The 16,382-nt window shown below is 39.4% G+C and overlaps 1 long non-coding RNA gene across 2 annotated transcripts in view; it reads left to right on the forward strand.

Moving 5' to 3' along the window:
- The window catches only part of LOC103215100 (uncharacterized), a 280,042-nt gene that overhangs the window by 48,817 nt on the left and 214,843 nt on the right, over positions 1–16,382 (forward strand). For both annotated transcript variants that reach the window (XR_012092807.1, XR_005238024.2), the window contains exon 3: positions 3,053–3,223. This is a non-coding gene — a long non-coding RNA (uncharacterized lncRNA). The remainder of the gene's footprint in view (positions 1–3,052; positions 3,224–16,382) is intronic.

Here is a 16,382-nt window from a genome sequence, read left to right on the forward strand (position 1 = left end):
ACTTCGGGAGGCAGAGGTGGGTGGATCACTTGAGGTTGGAAGTTTGAGACCAGCCTGGCCAACATGGTGAAACCCTGTCTCTGCTAAAACTACAAAAATTAGCTGGACGTGGTGGTACATGCCTGTAATCCCAGCTATTCAGGAAGCTGAGGCAGGAGAATTGCTTGAACCTGGGATGCAAAGGTTGCAGTGAGCCAACATCGTACCATTGCACTCCAGCCGGGGCAACAAGACTGAAACTCCATCTCAAAAAAGAAAAAAAGAAGAAAAAACAGGAAACGCAAAAGAAGTAGCTGTTTTCTTGCCATTCACTTAGTATGCCGTTATTGTTTTTCCAGATCTGTACTGGGTTTTGCGGAAAATATGGAAAGATTAGTAAACATGGTACTTAAATTGAAAGGGTTTACAACCTTGTAGGATAAATAAGCCATATCTGTGGCATTTTTATTGAACAGTTTTCTTGTTATTAACTAGTTTTCAAATCCACTAAATAAATTCTTACGAAGGCTAAAACTCCAGCCTATTAAAATCCCTTTGAGTTAGTTTCCCAGGTAGGTTATTAACAAATATAAGTGATGCTGCCTTCATTTTCTGAGTTTTTGTTGGTCAGTAGTTTCTATTGACTGGTACTTCTTCGTTTTACATTTAAAATAGTTATTTCAAGTATTTGCTATTAGAATGCTGTAAAATATCGATAGAAATGCTTTCTATATCATCAGAATTAAATAAGTGATTAAATTTGGTTGAATTTAATTTTAAGGTTAAATAGCTTAAACTTTTTATCTCCATGTTTGTAGTCCCCTGGAGGAAAGACATGACATGTTTTACTTTCTTGCATACCCCAAGCATTATGTTTGTGCAAACAATGATACAGTTTTTCCCCCCAAAAGCTAAAGGCGTGGGTCACATCTATAATCACAGCACTCTGGGAAGCAGAGGTGAGAGGATCGCTTGAGGCCAGGAGTTCGAGACCAACCTGGGCATCATAGGAAGACCCCATCTCTACCAAAAAACAAAAGATAAAAAAATTAGCTGAGCACAGTGGCATGTGCCTATAGTTGCAGCTACTCGAGAGGCTGAGGTGGGAGTGTGGTTCAAGCCTAGGAGATCCAGGCTGCAGTGGGCCATGATCACACAACTGTGTTGTAGGACTTTCTCCTTAGTTTAGCTAAAAACCAGGTTCTTGTCACATGGACATGAAATATTAGGCTCGCAGACACTTTGAAGAGTGAGAAAACTGGAGTTTATTGGGCGAAAGGGAAAAAAGGGAAACACAGACTCTCAGGAAAGTGAGAGTCCTGCTAGCTGGTTTCCTGTCTCATAGATTGAATGGCAGGTTACTACCCTGGATCAGAAAGGCCAGGCTCCTCCCAGATGCAAAGGGCATGAACTTCCTGAGGCCCCACCCCAGTGCACACTCCTCCCAGCGGCGGGCTGGTTGGAGGTTCTGCCAGGGGTCCCTTTTTACTTGGCTGTCTCAACTGCACTCCAGCATGGGAAACAGGGAGGCCTTGTCTTGAAAAAAATAAAAAATAAATGTCCGGGCACAGTGGCTCACACCTGTAATCCCAGTACTTCGGAATGCCAAGGTGGGTGGATCACCTGAGGTCAGGAGTTCGAGACCAGCCTGGCCAACATGGCAAAACCACGTCTCTACTAAAAATACAAAAAATTAGCCGGGCGTGGTGCTGGGCACCTGTAATCCCAGCTGCTCGGGAGGCTGAGGCAGGAGAACCGCTTGAACCCGGGAGGCGCAGGTTACAGTGAGACGAGATTGCACTACTGCTCTCCAGCCTGGGCAACAAGAGCGAAATTCTGCCTCAATAAATACATAAATAAATAAGAAAAAATTTAAAATTAAATAAAGAAGGCTAAAGGCTATTAGAAATTATTATATACTAAGATAAATTTAACAATAATTATGTAAGATGCAGCGATGCTGTTTTAATTATACAAAGAAAAAACAAATTTAAATCTGCAGATTGCAATGTCCAAATGAAGTAAAGAATTTCAAATTTTTGGCAGGGAGCGGTAGCTCATGCCTATCATCTCAGCCCTTTAGAAGGCTGAGGGTGGGAGGATTGCTTCAGCCCAGGAGTTTGAGACCAACCTGGGCAACATGTAGTGAGACCCTGTCCCAGTTAAAAAAAAAAAAAAAAAGAAAAAATTTCAAATTTTTACCTAACAAAATGAAATCTGAGTTGAAATCTACTGAAATAGTATTAGATTTTCCTTTCACCTTCTATAGCTGAAATTTTATTTTGAAGGATGTCAAAAGAATAAATAAGTATATAAGAATATGGATTTGCTTCTTTCAAGTGTTTAAAAATTATTTCTCATTTTACTACTGGTCAAAAACTTGTATTAACTTAAATGTTTGGCATCTGGCTCATAGTTTCTAGCATGTAATAGGCACTCAGTAAAAGGTTTTATTAGTTCAGCTGGAAATTTAAGTTAATAAAGTAACATGAATAAAAACAAAAAACAAACCAGGATCACCACAACAAAAACACCTGGCACAAAGCTCAATTTAGACAAAATACAATAAAGGATGAGTTCTTGCCTTCCTCCCTCTCACTCCTGCCTCTGAACGTTTCCTATGTTTCATAATTTTGCTGCAAGAATCCCCTACTGGGTTCCTTTATTTAAAACCTCAGGTTCGTTGGTTCTCAGAAAGTGCAAGGGATTATAATTAAATGTCCACAAATAGTCTTTCACATTAGGACCAGTGGGAGATAAATAGAGTTAGTCAAAATGTGTCAGGTCCCAAGGTTGGTCACTTTTCCCATTATGCCTTGAGATCTGCTAAAACCTTTGTTTTAATGAACTTTGACTGGAGTGTTGCGAAAGGAAATGAAGCATGGTATGTTGATGGAGAGTTTGCTTCAGTATTATGTTCTTTCTCAAAATACACTATTTTGTTCAGGACTAGCGTAATCCTAGTATGAACTTAGCCATAATTATATGACTCCATTTACCTTGTGCAATTAACTGGATAATTGCATGAATGTGAACATTGCTTTGGCCAGCCTTTCCTCCATATATTCCGCAGGGGACATCCTCTTCAGCTGCAATGTAGTCTTCTGGGATCTAATTATGATGTCTCTTGGAATCTGGCCCACATACAAGAATTCAAGCTGGTTTTCCAGGGTGGAGACCATGAAGAAATCCCAATCGGATTCACTGGAATTCATTTGTAAACATCATGCTATTCGACTGTACCGTAATGGAGTAATTCATTATGATTTTAATTTACACACTAAAATTGAATGCTAAAATATGTGTTGACCGTCCAACTTCTAGTTCAGCATATCTGACCTGATATACTTAGTGAGTGTTGACTGATATGTCTATAAGGTTGAGAGGCCCTATTGTGTTGTTAATGAGACAAGGTACTTGCTCTTGTTATGGGTTTACAGCAAGTGGTTCCAGAAGGAAAGAAGGGCCAACATTCTTAACTTAGAGGTTAAAATACATTATTTCTTCTCAAGGTGAAAGAAACTTGTAGCAATGGTCTGAACTTCTAAAACACTAGACAGAAAAATTGAAGATGAGTAAACCTTTACTCTATATTTTGACTGAGTGGAAGAAAATGTCACTTTTCATATTTCCTCAGCTTGTCTTATTAAGGCTTAGAAAGAGACCACTGATGTTGATAGCCACAGCATTCTTCCGGGAGAATTATGTTTACATGGATTCAAGATTTTTAATTCATCGAGGACAAAGTACTACCACTTGTGAAGTCATTCACTATCCAAACTCATCTTCTTCTTAAAAAAAAATATTTGCCAGGGAGAGTAGGATGTGGAGGGCTGATATGTAAAATGAAAAAATATGGCTAGATGGATGCCAGTACATAATTGGGAACAGGTGTTAATCAGTCAATCTAGTTATTTAGCTGTAGTTGTATACTTGATCTTACAGCTCAGAGTGGTGGCAGCTGCTTGCTTTTGCTAATCCCTGGATTACTTTACCTTATTTTCACTTCTATACCTTGACCCTGTTTTGTTTCTTAGCCTTTGTATCACCTATGTAACTAAATTCCTTGTATTATATTTTCACATTCTTGTTTGCTCAGTTGAACTCTGAACGATGAGAATGAGTTTTACTAATGGAAAGAAAGAGTAGAAAACAGTTGAAGAAGAGAAATAGAGCTGTATTATAATTTATGGATTGACAAGGTGTATGTTTAGGACTGGCCTGTGAGCTGTTACTTTTTTCTTTCTGCTGTTTACCTAAGTCACTGCTCACTTGCAGTAGTTCGAAGGACTGGAGGTGGACATCTGAATTTGTCAAGTCCTCAGTGGTGGCTCTTACTAGAGACTTTCATTCCTGCTTTGTCATTTGACCCTCAGTAAGTTTGGTTTTCCTCCAAGAGGATACAGAATTTGTCCACTGAAAGGCTCCTGTATTTTTTGGTTAGTGCAATATGTGGAGAAGAAAGAAGGAATTCTTAACTGTTCAATGTAGGAAATTAAATATTCAATCCAAATGAGTTCTCTTGTTCCCCATAGAGCTGCATTTATGAAATTCAGACTGATTTAGCATGTGTTTTTGCTTCTTCAACCAAATCATAATATTAATAATTTTTCTGCATACACTTTGGCTGAAATTTTCTCTATAAATGAAGCTCCTTCTAAAATGACTTCCTTAATGTGATGTTAGATGTGATTAGTTCACTGAAAAGCCACAGAAAATATTTATATGATCAACATTGTAAAAGTTGTACCTCAGATGCTGTCACATCACATGAGTACTCCATAAAAGGCAATGCAAATGCTCTTTCCATCTATGCCTTAAAGGAGACCGAAAGAAACATGATGGTCTCAGCTTCTTTATTATAAAAGTTGATCCTTTGGTAAATTTTATTAAAGAATAATTTACTGAATTGGAAAAGAAAATAAAAAATAGGTATGTCATCCAATAATTTGTCCTCTTTATGCTAAGAAAAAAAAAAAAAAAACCTCAGCATAATTGGATGCCTTTTTAAAAATCCAGATTTTCTGTAGTTTTAAAGCACACAGTCATTTGAAAGACAATCCAGTGTCAAATATTTTGTAGAAGTTGAGAAATTGAAAGCCAAGGTAGAAACCAAGGTGGACCTTGTATCTATCTCAGGGAGCAAGCCCACTTCTCTGAGACAATTATGAATTGTTAGTTGCCTCCAATTTAAAGTATTTATGTTTCATATAAAAAAATCCCGGGTTAAATGGAACTCAGATGACCTAGGACTGACATTAGGAACCCCTTTACATGAATTAGAAATAGGACGTGCAAAGCCAAACAGGGGCGACCAAGTGGATACACAAGCTTTCTTTGGCTCACAGAAGGACTTGCACAGCCAGATGCATTAACACTCTGTGGGCATACATACAGGAACAGCCTTATGTCAGTGTCAGGTGCCAGGCTGCTGATGGTGTATTAGAAATCATCTGATAGGTGGTAACACAAATCCGGGTTCCTCGTAAAATAAGTTTACATGGTTTTTTTTGGTAGGAACCAACACCAGGTTGGACAGTTAATGAGCTCCAGAGCTGTTTATTGGTTACTCCTAGGGAGCCTGATGAAGTAGTTCAGTCAAGCTGAGATGCCGTTTGGCTGGTGCAGGGAACCTACCCAGCCTTACTGCTGTTTCCTCTCACATTATGGTAGATATTTCCCTTACCCAGAGGTCTGCTTTCTTGTTTGTTTGTTTATTTAGGGGGTCCATTGCATGGAAATTGATGGGGTTTGTTTGTGTCTTTATATATATGTATATTTTAATCACATTTTGTTGGCAAAGGAGAAGAGGGGATTGGTTAGCTGGATGGCATTAGGTCAAAGGCAGACGGGGAAAAAATAGTCTTGGCTAAGGGGTCCCAGGCAGCTAATGGGTCCCAGGCAGCTTGCAGAAGGCTGTACTGAGAGAATGAAAGATAAGCAAATTTAGCAAGTGCGGGGAGAGGAAGGAGCACTTCCTCCTGGCAATTCTCAGAACTGTTTCTCAGCTATTTACTTCCTATTTTGATACCTAGAGCAACAAGAAACAAGGCCTCTGGAGCAGCCTTTGACTGGCCTTGTCCTGAGCTTGTTTATCCACTGCATCTGTCAGGAAGCAATTATGATAAGGCCTCTGGCACTGGTCTGGAAGTTTTTTTTTTTTTCTATTTTCTGTGTGACTTTTGATTGATCATGTTGTACACACAGAGCTCTATTCTTGGATTGATTTATTAACAAGCTTCAAAAGAACCTCCACCATTTAGAGGGTTTTTTCCTTTTGCTTCAGAGGAAACGCATTATTTACACCTTTACATAAGGGCATTCTCCAGGCTTTCAGTTCAATAACTAATGAGGATGGAGTGACTTGTGTCTAGGGATCAATGCCCCCATGTCTAGATGTATTATATATGTGTACACTTGACACTTAATTTATTGTACTGGAGTGGATTTGTTTTATCTGCCGGGAAAGTAAAAGATGAAAGGCTTCTTGAAGAAAATGCTGGTTTGGACAAGTCACTTTAAGACTCCAGGGCTTATTCAAAGGATTTCTATTATTTTATTATATGTTAGGGAGATTGCTCTTATTTTCTTCCTGAAACCACTTCCCCTCCCACAGCTTTCCCTTTGCAATCACCCCAAGCTATACCACGTTGATTTTGTGTCATTGGTTTCATGTTGGATTGGGTCTGCATTTGGAATCTGCCTGCTTTGGACCAGAAATTTGATTTGCTTGGCCCCACTTGAAATATTGTCAGCACTCTGTGCATTAAGGGCTCTATAAAAATATGAAATAATAACCACTGCTTTATGAGCTGAAAACAGCTTTTCTCACCACATTTACTTCTCAGTGGACAACAGTAATTTCCACATTTAAAAGACAATCAATATTAAGCATCTTTCATTATCTCCATGCTACTTCCACTGAAATGGACATAATGAGAAATTGGAAGCATCTTATTTCTCTCTGTTTGCAGATGATACAGACTCAATGAATGCTTTTCAAAATCGTAATGAAAAGGATACACATTCTTCCCTGCAGTGAGGATGCTTAGATGAAAAATTTGTGTTGTCTGGCAGCTGCTATCACTTGTCATGTTTATTTTTACTTCTATACCTTGACCAATAGCAAGGGAACAAGGAGAATAGACCACTGATAAAATTAGTTTCTTTTTAGAAAAAAGTGTGACCTTCTTGTTACTCAGAGTAGCTTTGGTTTCTGGAAAATAGCATCTCAAATTCTGCGGAGTCATCAGATAAGGCAGTTGATTAAACAAACAAACAAATTGGGCATGAGCAATAATTATACAAGGGCGATGTGGTGACAGCCAATGAGATCCTCTCATGAAGTCATTATTCAGTATGGCCAAGTGCCATGTGGAGTCAACAAATGTTAGTCCAAATTTTGCTGTTTTATTCTTAAATTACTGCTGTGTAATAAACTGGGACACAATACTGAATTTTTCAGAAGACTAATTTTTTTAAAAATGTGATTATTTTCTATTAATGGGGTTAAAGCCTTTTATGAAATGATTGTAAGGGTAGTAACTAATGCATCAGTGAACAACAAAAAGTGTTTGCTATGATGCCAATTGAGTAAAATTTTACAAATATTTAACAGAGCACATTATAGATATCTCATTTACTAGGACCCCAAGGAAGAGGAAGGTTACCCATGATTGGTCATGAGCTGACAAGTAGGATTTCTGGAGGCAATACCTCAGTTATATGACCTGCTTCTTACCCCTGGTGCCCATGATTATAATAGAGCATAAACTGCAAAACACAGGGCAGCTGCTCCTAGTCCAGCGACAGCACAAGTCTCTGTTGTGTATTCAGACTTTATTCCTAAAGAGTAGCTTTCCTGGATCCATGAACAGCTCATCGGTTCTAAAAGCAAGGTCTGCAGCCTGAACTCTCCGAGCATGGGCTTTTTGGGTAATGATACAGTATTTGGATCTGTGGTGTTACTTATCCTATTATGGGATATAGATAATATACTTTGTGGTGACGCTGAGAAAGGAGCATTGACTAGCACACCCAGGAGACCTGGGTTCTCCTTTCGGTACTGTTTTTAATCTGCTAGTGTCACTTGCTTGTGCTTCGGTTTCCATTTGTAAAATGAATGACAGAGTTGGTTGAGGTCAGTGTTTCTGGTCAGGATCTGTTTGCCGTATGCTTCATGCTCAAAAATGCCTGTTGAAACACAGATTCCCGGGTCTATCTTGCCCCTATTGAATTAGAATTTTGTGGGTTGGCCATGCAATCTGCATTTATACTACATTGTTCCTCACAGGTGATTCTTACACAAGCAAAAGTTTGAAAAGTACGTGATTGCACTGAATCTCTCTAGGATTCCTTCCTACTCTTCAGTCTTCTACTCCTCGGGGTAGTGCTTCATCTAAAGGAAGAACTCACTCTCTCTCCCCCATGGGAATGGATGATGGCTGTTCAAGGGTGTTTTGCCTGACTAAATTCTTTTGTAGATAAAAAACTGTGGAACTTAGTTGTCTCCGGTACTTTAGGTTAGGAAGATTGCCTGCATCACAGAGATAAATTAAAACAATGCCCTTGTGGGGGGAAAGCTTCACAAGGTTTTGAAGGCACAGATGTCCTTGTACTACATTCCCCTACAGTCACCTTCAAAATAATCCCTTGAAAGTCCCAGCTTCCTCTTTGTGGGCAACAGTTCAGTCTGTGCCGAGACTCATGCAGCCAGGTGATTCAGCTCTTTGAAAGGCTTCGGTTCATTTCTGGTGAGGATTCAGTTCTTCCCTGACTCCTTCAGACTAAACATTTGAGTTACAAGCCACATTAAAACCATTTGGTAGAGATTGTAACTAAGGAAAGTCAGTTCACAATCTGACACCTTATAAAGCCTTATTTTAGAGTTTGTGGGGTTTGGTGTATGAAATTTATTTTTTTGGTCTTAAGCAAGCACCTGGCTGTAGGTTTTTCTCTTGCTGGCTGACAAAACAAAACAAGGTTCAATTGATTTCTCTGCTTTAAACAGTTTTAGTCTTTGCCTAATTTTATTTGGACTTAGTTGAGCTAGCTAGGATCACTGCAAACACAAAGCAGCTGGAGGAGCCTGGGTACAGCCAGATGAATTTGAGCTTGGGTTTCCTTTCTCCAGCATTTACAGAGGTTGTTCTCAAACAGGGACAATTTACCTCCCAGGGACATTTGGCAATGTATGAAGACATTTTTGCTTATCATAGCTGGGGCAGTTCTGGCATCTAGTGAGCAGAGGCCAGGGATGCTGCTAAACAGCTACAATGCCAGGTTAACCCTTATTGCCTACAAAGCATTATCTGGCTCAAAATGTCAACAGTCCTGAAGTCAAAAAGCCCTGATATTCTAGGGTAGCTAGAATAATAATCCATGTATTTTGGGCGTGAGATGTATCCATAAAGCCAGAAAAGAGCATAGGATGGAAGAATAGAAGGAGGGTGGCTTTGACATAGACTTTTTGACATAACGGTGCTGAGCATGGTGGCTCATGCTTGAAATCCCAGCACTTTGGGAGGCCAAGGAAGGAGGATTGCCCAAAAGTCTGAGAGCAACCTGGGCAGCATAGTAAGACCGTGTCTCTATTTAATTTAAAAAGGAAAAACTTTGTATTTGAAAATGAACTCTAACTAATTTCTAGGACAGGTTCAAGCTCAATAAGGTGCTTACGACAGATTTTGACAAGGATCCAGGAGAGAACTGTAGGCTGCGTTAAATATATTAAAGTAGGCCCGCTCATTTTAGGCCAGGTAAGGAACAAGATGAGTTTCATTTATCAACAGAGACATATTAGATATCTTAGCAGTTTGTTTTTATAATGTGATTTTAACAAAAAATACATTTTCTTTTTTCTTTTAAAAGTTGTGTTTATAGATTCTAGAATATTATATATATGTATATCCCTATCCTTTCAACTTTTCTAAGGCTATTAAAAGCATCAAGTAGTTAACTACTAGCTAAAAAGAGAGCCTGGCTGAAAGCACTGGTTTTTACTGATGTCCTTAACACTACCTTTGCAAAATTACAACAGTCTGATTTCCAAGCTGTCCTTGGTCATTCCTAGGCATAAATCAAGCTAACTTTGGGAGGAATTATAATAGTCCCTCCCTGAAACTAACCCAGGGACCAAATACTCCCTTTGTAAGACTAATGAAAGGTCACAGGTATAGGATTATGGGAGGGGCCTGAATTCTGCAACGATTTAGGCATAGTTTCCATAATTTCTTACTGCTTAGGGGTCATGTGGCCAGAGGTCACAAGCTTTGTGACTTTCTCAATTGCTCCTATAGGTGATGTCACTATTGTAGAACCTAAGATTAGTTTTTCTTGAGGTGTTTCTCACTGACCTCACCCAGACTCATGATCCATGACTCACCTGGTCCTGTGGCCCCACCCAGAGGTAGACTTAGCCTGTGAGGATGGTTTTCTATACCCCTGTGATTTCATCCCTAACCAATCAGCAGTACTCTTCTCTAGCCCCCCGCCACCAAACTGTCCATAAAAACCCTAATCTCTGAGCCTTCAGGAGGAAGTGATGTTTGAGTGATAACGTTAGTTCCATGTGATCTGGCCTTGTATCAATAAAATTCTTTCTTTCTCTACTGTAGTGCCATGGTCTCAGTGGATTGATTCTGTTTGTGCAGTGGCCGGGAAGCACCTGTCTGGTGGTTACATCCTTCTACTGTCAACCTGCACTGGTTATTTTCTCTGCTCCACCCATTGTTTTCTCTTCCTTGTATACCGACAAGCTCCCTTGCTCCTGGTTTCTTTGTGGATTTGGCTAATGAGAGACACCAGTAAGAAACTGAGGGCAAGATGAAAAAGAAGTCCAGGAGGTTTACCCCAGTTCTCCCGACTTTACAGCATTCTGGCAACAGATGACCCTCTAAGACCCCTTCTTCCTCCAGTGTTGCTGGGAATAAACCCTGGTTTCTCCCCTTGCTCCTCCAGACCTAAGAGTAGTAACGGCTTTTCACTTTTCCTAGTTTCTAGATGCATCACAGTTTCCCTTTTTCCTGTAACTCAACACTACTCTGTAAATAGCCCCTTCAGTTCTTTTCAGTTAAGCCCTCTTTAGTGTAGGCCTCTCAATGATGCACTGTCAAATTTTCAGTGGAAGGATTTTGATTTTTTTTTAATGAACTAGTCAATTAATATTGAACTGGAAGCTGTTCTTCTATTCAAGCTCTTTCCTTATAAAAACCCACTGAGTCTTAGTTTCTCATCTGTTAAAGATTTAAAAATATGCCCTGTGTTACACAGAAATGTAAACATTACTGTATTGAAAATTGGAAGCCATATATATATAACATTTATGTTATGTTTTATATATATATAACTTTATGTGTATATTTTAGTTCTCTGGGACTCTTTTTTCCCCATGATAAATATGCTGATTAGATTAAATAATCTCCCTGGTTCCTTCTAGCTCAAAAAGTTTCACAATCCTTATATATTCTGTTCTTATTGTTCTAGACTATTCAGTAGCATGACCTATAAAAACAAACAAAAAGAATGTGGAACATAAAACTAAAGAAAAATGTTGATAGAAGTTCTCCAGAGAAAGGAAAGTTAAAAGATCTAACTTCTATGTGGTTACAAAGGGCATAATCAAGACCATTGGCTAGATGCTATAGGAGGTAGCTGTACGTACAATGAATGGGAAAGCCTTTGTAATATACAGACTGGTTCAGTAATGAAGTGGAATATGTTGACTTTCAGGGAAGTGCCGTTTCCATCACTGTAATGTTCAAGAAGAGATACATATTTACTATTTTCTCAGGGGTACTGTGAAGAAGATGCCTGTGATGATATGCGGTTGAACATTGTTTTCACATTTAATGAAGTAATGGCTAGGTAAGTCACAAATGTGCAGTAGTCGTCCCTTATCTGTGGTTTCATTTTCTGAGGATGTGACTATATGTAGAAACAGGGCATGTAAAGAGGTTATTAAGGTAAAACGAGGTCATATGGGTGGGCCTCATGCCTCTGTGACTAATGTTCTTTTAAGAAAAGGCAGAGGCACAAGGGGTGTACATGCACAGAGGAAAGACCATGTGAAGACACAGGGAGAAGAAAGCCCCCTGCAAGCCGAAGGAGAAAGGCCTCAGAAGCCAAGTCTGCTGACACCTTGATCTCAGACTTCTAATCTCCATACTGTAAAAAACACAAATTCAGCTGTTGAAGTCACCAATCTATGGTAGTTTGTTCTGGTAGTCCTAGTAAACTAATAACGTGATAAAGGACACTTAGTAGTAGCACATGATTTCAAACTTTTCCACCATATAGACATAATGTTTACTATACTTCCACATCCTCTTCCCCTCACATGTACTTACACCACTGGCACTGGGGGTGAAACCCTAGAAACTCTATACCCAGTGGTTTCAAACCTTCCAGGAGCTACCATTGCATGTCTTTCCAGCATATCAGTGACTCACCGAGGAGGAGAGCAGCCAGGTGAGGAGGGATTACTGACGATTATTATTATCAAGGTTCTGTTTAGATACCTCCTGCTGGGATGTGCACAAAAGAGAGATCTGGTACATCACTGTAAGTAAGCCTCAGCCTTCAGAATGCAAAATATGCTCTTGAATCTAATTAGATGTGAGATCAAAGTAAAGAATTTTGTTCCCCAAATTGACTGGAAGTTTTGTAGTTTTTTAGTGGACCAGCTCACCTGACAGTACCAGTCAAACTGATTTATACTTTGGAGGGAAGGAGAAGTGGCTTTGGAAACTGCAACCTTTTCTAAATCAAGGTATTTTCTAAATACCGTCTGTTTTTGGCTCTAGTTGGCTGACCCTTCTAAGGTAGCACTGTACATCTGCAATGATTTATGCAAACAGAGTCTGCAGCTTGGTTATCATGGTGTGACTCCTTCCTCCCAGCCCTGTGCATATTTTTAGGACCGAATGGAAGAGCCCCCCAGTAGCAGCACCCCATGAGGAAGAAGTTTGTTACCTATGGATTCAAGGTGAAAAAGATGAAGTACTATTTCTTCTGAAATAGCTGCTTAAGAAGCAGAAGAAACAGCTATAGAGAGAGCATTCTCCAGGAAGGTCATCATCTTAGGCCAAATGCTATCGGGAATGTAGCATGAAGAAGAAAAGCTTGAACAGGTCAGGAGAGGTCTAGGTTTAATTCTAACTTTTAGTACAGGAACACAGTAGTTGGACAGGTCATTTAGACCTTCCATATCCTCCTAAGAAATCCAGTCTGTGAAAAATAATAATGGGAAATTTTACATAACAATTCAGGCACTAAATGCTTTATATTTATTGTAATTTGATTAATCCTCCCAAGGGTTTTTGAAGCTTGTTGTCTTACACAGAATTCCAAAATGACCCTTAAGATTCCTGCCCCCTTGTGTATATGCCCTGTATGATCCTCCCTCCCTCATACCCACCTGAGCATACATGGGACTTATAAATATGAAGCCTATCACTTTATGATTGTTGCTTTCTAAGATGAAATAAGTTTGTAGATGTAAGTAAGATCCCTAATCAGTTGGCTCTGAATTAATCGAAAGAGAGATTATTCTATTTGAACCTGACCTAATCAGGTGAGCCTTTAAAAAGGGACTGGGCCCATCTTGAAAGAAGAAATTCAGCCAGGCATGGTGGCTCACGCCTGTAATCCCAGTACTTTGGGAGGCCAAGGTGGGTGGATCACAAGGTCAGGAGATCAAGACCATCCTGGCCAACATGGTGAAACCCTGTCTCTACAAAAAATTAGTCAATTAGTCGGGTGTGGTGGTGGGCGCCCGTAGTCCCAGCTACTCAGGAGGCTGAGGCAGGGGAATCACTTGAACCCGGTAGGTAGAGGTAGCAGTGAGCTGAGATCGCACCACTGCACTCCAGCCTGGCGACAGAGCAAGACTCCCTCTCAAAAGAGAGAGAGAGAGAGAGAGAAAGAAGAAATTCATAGAAGAGTCCCTGTAAGAGGGACTCTTCTGCTGGCCTTGATGTAGCAGACTTCTGTGTTGTGGAGAGGGACACATGTCAGGTGTAGCAGGCAGCTTCTAGGAGTTGAAAATGACCCCTCCATTGGCAGTCAACAAGAAATCAGAAACCTCAGTCATACAATCACAAGGAAATGAACCAAAAAAGCTTAGCAGTGAATCTTTCCTTAGTCAAGTCTCCAGATGAGCATGCACCCAGCCAATTCCTTGATTTCAGCCTGTGAAACCCTGGGCATATACATATATATGCACTAAAATGTGACTGGCTCTGACCTGCAGAAACCATGGGAATACATTTGTGTTGTTTTGAGTCACGAAGTTTGTATCCACAGAGACTGCTAAGTTTGTGGCAGTTGTCACGCGGCAATAGAAAACTAATTCACTGGTGCTATCATTACCTCTATTTTGCAATAGGGAAACTTAAACTAAGTTGTCTAAGGTCACAAATAAGCAAGTGGTAGAACTTGGATTTGAACCTGGCTTCTGACTCCAAAGTGTGTATGTTTTAACTATTGCCCTGCACCAAGCTCTTGCCACCTGCCGTTTTCCTCTCCCTATAAGTCGCCATGGTGAGTGTAGACGTAGGACTCCTCCCTCTGGTATATTGGTCTGAAAAACCATTTTGAAGGCAGTAACTCTAGGCTCGTGGCCTCTAGCCAGTCTCCCACTCTGTAACAACTCCTATTTTTCATACATGGGAAATTCTAGGCTTCATTCCCAGAAGGTTTTTTTTTTTTTTAACACTTCTGTTTAAAAAAAAAAAAAAAAAAAAACAAAAACCTACGGTTTTTAAATTATAGCCCTGTGGTTAAGGGAAAATGACATTTACTGGGGAAGCAACTTGTTACGGTCTTAGGTACTCTGCCAACTGCAATGAAAAGGGGGCTTTTAAATGTCATTTATACATTAAGAAAGATTTAAAGAGACACTAAAGAATATACCTCGCTGGCACTGCCAAAACCTGTAGGCCTTATATCCACGAGTATCCTGGGCTAAAATTTAATTTGTTCTTTTATGTGTGAATAGAGTATGTTCTGCCCCAAATCTGAACCAAAATGTTTAAAAATCACACTTCATTTAAAGGGATTCATGGTGACATGCCAGATCTACAAAGATACAAAGTGTGGATCTGAAGAGGAGGCAGAAATCTCCATTACCTAGAGAGTCTCTTTTTAGGGTGGAAAAATTATCTTAAAATGAGGCAATATTCTGTTAAGTAAGAGGACTTAACGTGGATGAGTTGTCTTAAACTTTCTGAAAGCCAAAACAGAATCTCCTCTAATTTAAATAAAAGATGACTGAGGCCCAGGTAATAATAATGGTCCAGATATCAAAAGATAAAGAGGTGAGTAATCAGATTTATTCAGCAATGCTATTGAGTTAAATTGAATTTCCACTGTGGCTGATTTAATCTGATCCCTGTAGAATGGAGGTTGAAGGAAGATAGAATCTTGAGGATAATACTGGCAGTGATACCACTCTGATGCATTTTAGCTTCTGCCAGTTAATTTCATCTATGGCCATGAATATATTAGCATTATTTATCTCTGTTGTTTCATTTAGTTATTCACGTTTTTGCCTGTAAAATGCTCTTGAGAACCCTTCTCCCACTAACCTTCAAACGTCTTAGACCCTGTGTTTCAGCTGTGCTCATTTATAGCCCTTACACTTGCCTTGGAAGAGCTGACAAAATACTGATACATTTCACTTTTCTGAGGTTGATGGAGCACACTAGCACATTAAATTGAAAAGTGGTCATTATATATAAAAGTGACATAAGAGTCTCAGTATCATTAGGCTGTATATATCAAGCTGTTTTTATTATAAGTGTTGAATTTGGGCCAAGTCGTTTAATGCGTTTTAATCTTGTGACCGAGAGTATGCATTTACAAGATTTTCACCAGGAGTAAGTGTGCGCTACAGTCGATCTGCTTACCATGTGTTGATACCACAGGAATGTGATTTTTAGAAACAGGGTAAAAAATGGTACAATGGTGAGGGACTATTTGGTCAAAAAATTTGCAAAGACATTTTTAAATAATGCTAAGAATTGGATATCTTTAAAAATCTAATTATGATGTATTTGTGTAGCACAAGGCCTGCATCTTAGTAATAATAATCCCCCGTGTCCATAGCAAGGTCCCTTGAAGGTGATATCTAACTCAGGATTGCTGTGATGAATTTAGGAGAAAATACATGATACTGTACCTAACACAGTGCCTGGCACCTGCGAGTCATTTAACTGGTAGAAAATAGAAATCTAAAAAACAAATTAACAGGTTGTATTGAGTGCCTAAAATAATGTATGAATGCAGGTAGGAAACATTTAAGATATTTATTAATGAGTAGGCATGGGATTTTCTGTACTATGACTACATAACTTAACATTGAAAAACATTGTTTTAAGAGAGTTCTTGACATTTTAGTATCT

The sequence above is a fragment of the Chlorocebus sabaeus genome, chromosome 4 (assembly GCF_047675955.1).
Source record: "Chlorocebus sabaeus isolate Y175 chromosome 4, mChlSab1.0.hap1, whole genome shotgun sequence".
Classification (NCBI taxonomy): Eukaryota; Metazoa; Chordata; class Mammalia; order Primates; family Cercopithecidae; genus Chlorocebus; species Chlorocebus sabaeus.